Source organism: Equus przewalskii, chromosome 4, assembly GCF_037783145.1.
Source record: "Equus przewalskii isolate Varuska chromosome 4, EquPr2, whole genome shotgun sequence".
Lineage (NCBI taxonomy): Eukaryota > Metazoa > Chordata > Mammalia > Perissodactyla > Equidae > Equus > Equus przewalskii.
In genome coordinates, this window is record NC_091834.1 from 25,277,222 (window position 1) to 25,282,987 (window position 5,766).

The following is a 5,766-nucleotide window of genomic DNA, read 5'->3' on the forward strand; positions in this document are numbered from 1 at the left end:
TTCTAATAAGTTAGAGTTAGAAAGTTCTCATACTGCATGCTTCAGAATTGAATCCAGAGCACAGGCAGCTGAGTCACACCTGGGAGATATGTCTTATAACTAAGATGAAAGCAAAGTGTCATGTACGGATATAGAACTGTGAAGTTAAATTAAGGGAATTTCCATTTGATAAACTATTTTTTGCATAAACTATGAGATTAGTCTACATATATAAATGGAGTAAACTATCATATGTTGATTGAAGAGAGAAGTGCAATACAGCTGAACACAGCATCATGGATGAGCTTTAGAAACACAAGGTAGAGAGTTGTGGCTGAATATAGACTCATGAGGAGCCCAGCAGAAATCAGAACTCCCCACCATACTATCTCATTAGATAACAAAGGCATTTTATTACCATTTGCTATAAGGTTGGCTTGGAATGCAGCAATAGCTAACTAAAGACAAGATTGAACAGAACAGAGGGCAATTATAATAATCTGCTTCTTATACTTTGAGGCACTTGTTCTGATATTTAAAGCTAGCATCCACGATTACTCTGTTGTTGAAGTTTATATCAGATAACTGTATTAAAATTCTACTCCACTGAGGCTTCTTTCCAGGCAAGCAGGAGAGGTTGGAAGGACATGCAAGTTTTGTGTAAAACTTGTGACTCTGAATCACATGGATGGAGAGGACTGCAAGTTCTCTAGAGAGTCTAGTTGACCATGAAGATATATGCATGTTATATAAAGGATGATATTGACATTGCTATTCATGGTCCATTTAGTGGTTATGACAAAATTTTTATTTTATTTAGAGTCATGGAAGGGGTATTAATTATAGGCAGCACTGACAATTTCCAAGATGAAAAGGAAGATAATCCACTAAAAAAGATTAAACCCACAGACCTATCCTCCATCCCAATGAAAAAACCTACTTACACATGGGCATCAATCTTCCAGACTTCAAGGTGTAGATGTGTAGCTGGAAAAAGAATTATTTTACTTAGTAATACAAAGTATAATTTAAAATTATTCTTTGTTTTATTTAAGCTGCACTCTGACTCAAAGGCCAAATTAAATCAATCTATTTATTCCAATTTATGTTTGCAGACTCCACTTGGAGTCATGTATTTGATAATCGTTTTGCCAGTTATTATGGTAGGCACTGTGGACACATATCTGAATAAGAGAACAGGATCCTAATAAGGAGAATAAAACTCAGTTACTGTCTATGAATCACGTTATATGTTAAAGTCTACATTATCAGGATAGGAAGTTAAGGTAGTGACATAAAAAGGTATGCCATACACAAATGTGAAAAACAGTGGCTTTTCACTTCCTCTTCTTATAAAATTATACAAATTGCCTTGGTTGTCAATTGCAGGTTTTTGTCATATGACAAATGCAACTTGTGACTATTCTTTCTGGAAAACAACAGAAACGTTACTTCAGATAATATGTCGTTAGAGAAGTAATTATTCTTAAGAAATCCATGCTGCCCCACGAAAGAAAAAGGAATTTCCAACAGTTACTAATACAAAGTTGGCAAACTTTTTGTTAAGCAGGAAAGTACAGATGGGAAAACCGCCTATATGTCAAACTAAGCAGAAAGCTTAAAAAGTGAGTTACTTAAATTGTATAAAATTTTGAAGTCAAAGAAATGGACACTCATGGAAAAAATAGAAGAAGCAAGTTCTACTTCCACCATCTGATCTAAGAATGGTGGAAGAAAACACTTTCTGGCCCTGAAACATTTAGTCCTGCAATCAAGGCCACTTCTTCAGACCCAGGACAATTAGTCCTTTTAGAGCTGCGGATGGCTCAAAGAATGTGTCCAGCGCCCCCTTTACGTCTTTATTCCTCAGACTGTAGATGAAGGGGCTCAGCATCGGTGTGACCACGGCGTACATTACTGAAGCTGTTGCATTGGGTGTGAGCTGTGGGTAGCAGCAGGGCTGAGCTACACTCCTAGGCTTGTACAATAAAATAAGAAGACAACTGAGAGGTGAGATGCACAGGTGAAAAAGGCTTTATACTTCCGCTGAGCTGATGAGATTCCACAAAAGGAGAAAATTATCTTAGAGTGTGAGTAAATTATGCCAGCAAGGGGACCACCAGCCAGGAGCACAGCCACAAAATGCATCACCATGTCATTGAGAAAAGTGTCAGAACAGGCATTTTGAACCACCTGAGTGAGTTCACAGAAAAATTGGGGGACTTCCAAGTCTGAACAGAAAGAAAGTCACAACACCATTAAGCTTTGTGACAAGGAATACAAGGCACTCATGATCCAGGACACCAGGACCACCAGTCTACAGAGCTGGGGGTTCATGACCATCATGTAGTGCAGGGGGTGGAAAATGGCTACAAACCAGCCATAGGCAATTACTGTCAGAAGAAAGTCATCTAGTCCTGCAAAGAATATGTAAAAATACACGTGGGTGATGCAGCCTTCATAGGTTATGCCTTTGCTCTGGGTCTGCATGTTCAGCAGCATCTTTGGGATGGTGGTGGAGGTGAAACAGGTGTCTACAAAGGACAGGCTGGAGAGGAAGAAGTACATGAGTGTGTGCAGGTGGGAGTCAGAGATGGTGGTCAGGATGATAAGCAGGTTTCCAAAAACAGTGATCAGATACATGGAGAGGAAAAGCTGAAATATGAAGGGCTGTAATTCCAGTTCCTCTGAAAGTCTGAGAAGAAGAATTTCTGAAAAATGTGTGTCATTCTTTGGCTTCACATTTTGGAAGTGACTACCAGGAAATAGAAAAAATAAATGACTAATTTTCACACAAGCAGGGACTAGTAACCTACCATAAATGCTACCTTTATATTTTATAATCATTAAATAAGTCTCAATATTTGGCGTATGGTCTGGTCTCCATTTGAGCATCCTTAATGCTATTTCTCATTAGGAATTCCTTTTCCACTGTCAACTTGTTCCACAAGCATAATGTATACTACTGTTTTATTAAGTATCTTTCATGAATTGAGGAATATATATCAAATATAGACCATCATCCAGGCACTGACCAGAGTATAGAATGCTGAAAAGCAAAAATCCCTACAATCTAGTGATAGAGAAAGAATATAATCAAATAAAAATAATAGTATAACATACCCGAGGGTGACAGATACTATGAAGAAAAGGAAGCATGTACAAAGAGCAGAGTGAATAGGGGTTTATTTTTTATTAGGAGTTCAGGCAAGACCTGAAAACAAGGTGACATTTGAACAGACGAGAAAGAGGAGTGACAAGGAGACACAAGCTTACCTGGGAAAGTGTGTGCCTGGCAGAAGGAACAGCCAGTGCAAAGACCTTGAGGAAGATGGTTGTTTTAGAGAATCAAGGCTCAAAATGAGAAAGAGTGTAGTTCTGGCCACTTTACAACCTTGATTAATTTACATCCTTTATGCCAAGCAAAAATAATAAAAGAGAAAAAAGAAATTTGTCCAAAAGGCAAAGGGAGTGATAAATTTATGGTGTGAAATACCTTACAGATTGAACACCCCAAGTGAAAAATGACCAAAGGAAATAAACCAGTAATTCCCAAAATGAGATATACAAAATACAACCAAAATTGGGTATTTCTAATACTAAACATTAGAAGACTCACTTTTTCTGTGCCTATTCTACATTTATTGGACCAGTTCGTTTTTATATGGTTGGGTAGAACATGAGGCAAGCCCCTTTATCATTTCTCTTATGTGGCGTCTTTTCTTTGTTTTTCTTGTACTTTGAGTATTGATCTCATTTTTGATCAATCCAATAGGCACACTATAATCCCAGCCATGGTCCTTAGCAAAGGCCCCCTCTGACTATGCCCTATAAAATCCTGCACTCAATAGGGCAATTCCATCCTTTACACTGAAGAACTTTCTTCAGATGATTTACCCCTGAGGACATTATGTCATACACACATTTATTTCACTGTACTCTGCCTTTGAAATTATATCACAAATATCAAATGAGCAAGAACTCATTTGGTTTCTTCATGTTTGTATTTTCACAAGTGTATGTAAATATATGTTCACTTATATAGCAACAAATTTAAGTGAATGTGAAGTTATGAAAAAAGGGCATGGTAGGGAGAACAAAACCAGGTTAAATAGAGTGATTTCAAACAACTATATTCAGAAAATTGAGTGGAGCATCAAAAAGTAAGCGAAAGAAGATATAAAGAAGCAATAGTTTAATGACATCTGCATGGATTAGTAATTAAATTCCCTAAGGCGTAGACATCAAAGTATATAATATAAACTGTTCCTGAGCATTGTGGCATATAGCAGACACTCAGTTAGTATCTATTGAAACAATCAGGACTTAGGCTTCAATACATAGCTACATTTAGTATATGGCAAGGTTGTATTTCAATTTATTTGGAAATACTGAATTGTTGAATAAATGTTGGCACAAATGGATATCTGCCTGGAAGAAAGTAAAGTTGTTCTCCTCCTTCAGTCATGTTACAAAAAAATCAAGGAGTTACCTACTCACTGTGGGAGTAACCAACACTTTTGAGTGAACATCTAAAGAAACTGTGTACTAACATCTACAAGTGGGCCAAATCATCTTAATTAAGGTAAGAAACTCAGATGTGTGAAGACAGACATAGTAACTAAATAAAAGTTAAAATATTTTAATGGCCAATATATTTTCCAAATATCTGTTGAGATACGTAAATTTTTAAAATTTATTTGAAAGGCTGATAATGGAACAACAACATGGATATACTATTTGGGCATATAAAATTATTAGGCCAATCAAAATGGTGACCAAATATACGACTCTTAAACTCAACTTGATACTAGTTTTGGGGAAACACTTAAAGAGCTGTCCTGTTGATTGAGCTTAAAACTTTTAAACAGATAGCAATGGGGTGCTCTAATTTTTCTGAGAGAAGTGAAAAGTGTTATAACTTCAGGGAAGCAATCTAAAGAATGGTATAAATGTTAAAAGTATAGATATTCTTTCTCTCAGACTGCGTCAATCTCAGCACTATTGACATTCTGGGCCAGATCATTCTCTGTCATGGAGTCTGTCCTCGGCATTTAGTTTCTTTAGAGAATCCCTGGTCTCCACTCACCTCTCCTCTGCGGGACAGCAAAATATTTCTACAAATATTACTCAATATAACTCACACACCACCTGGTGTCTCTGACTGCATGTGTAACACTCCCCGTGGCATCTCGGACATCGTGTGTCACACTCCCCCTGTCCTCTTTGACTTCATGTGTCACTCTCCCACTGGTATATCTGGCTTCGTGTGTACCACTCCTCCTCGTGTCCTTCACATCGTGCATAACACTCCCCCTTAGGTCTCTGACTTCGTTGTAACACTCCCCCTGGCATCTCTGACATCGTGTGTCACAGTCCCCGTGAAGACTCTGACATCATGTGTAACACTCCCTGTGGCATCTCTGACTTTGTGTATAACACTCGCCGTGGCGTCCCTGACTTCGTGTGTCAGACTCTACCTGTCGTCTCTGACAACGTGTGTCACATTCCCTGTGGTGTCACTGACTTCATTTGTAACACTCCCCCTGTCATCTCGGAATTCACGCATAACAGTCCCACTGGTCTCTCTGACATTGTGGGTAACACTCCCCCTGTTGTCTTTGACTTCGTGTGTAACACTCCCCTGTGGAGTCTCTGACTTTGTAACACTCTCCATGGCGTCTCCAACAAAGAGAGTCATTTTCCTGCTGGTGTCTCTGACTTCATGTGTAAGACTCCAGCTCATGTCTCTGACTTCATGCATCACACTCCCCATGTGGTGTCTGA

The 5,766-nt window shown here is 38.4% G+C and overlaps 1 pseudogene; it reads right to left on the reverse strand.

The window, feature by feature from the left end:
• Positions 1-1,750: 1,750 nt before the first annotated feature.
• Positions 1,751-5,343, reverse strand: LOC139083025 (olfactory receptor 7A17-like; annotated as a pseudogene).
• Positions 5,344-5,766: the final 423 nt, after the last annotated feature.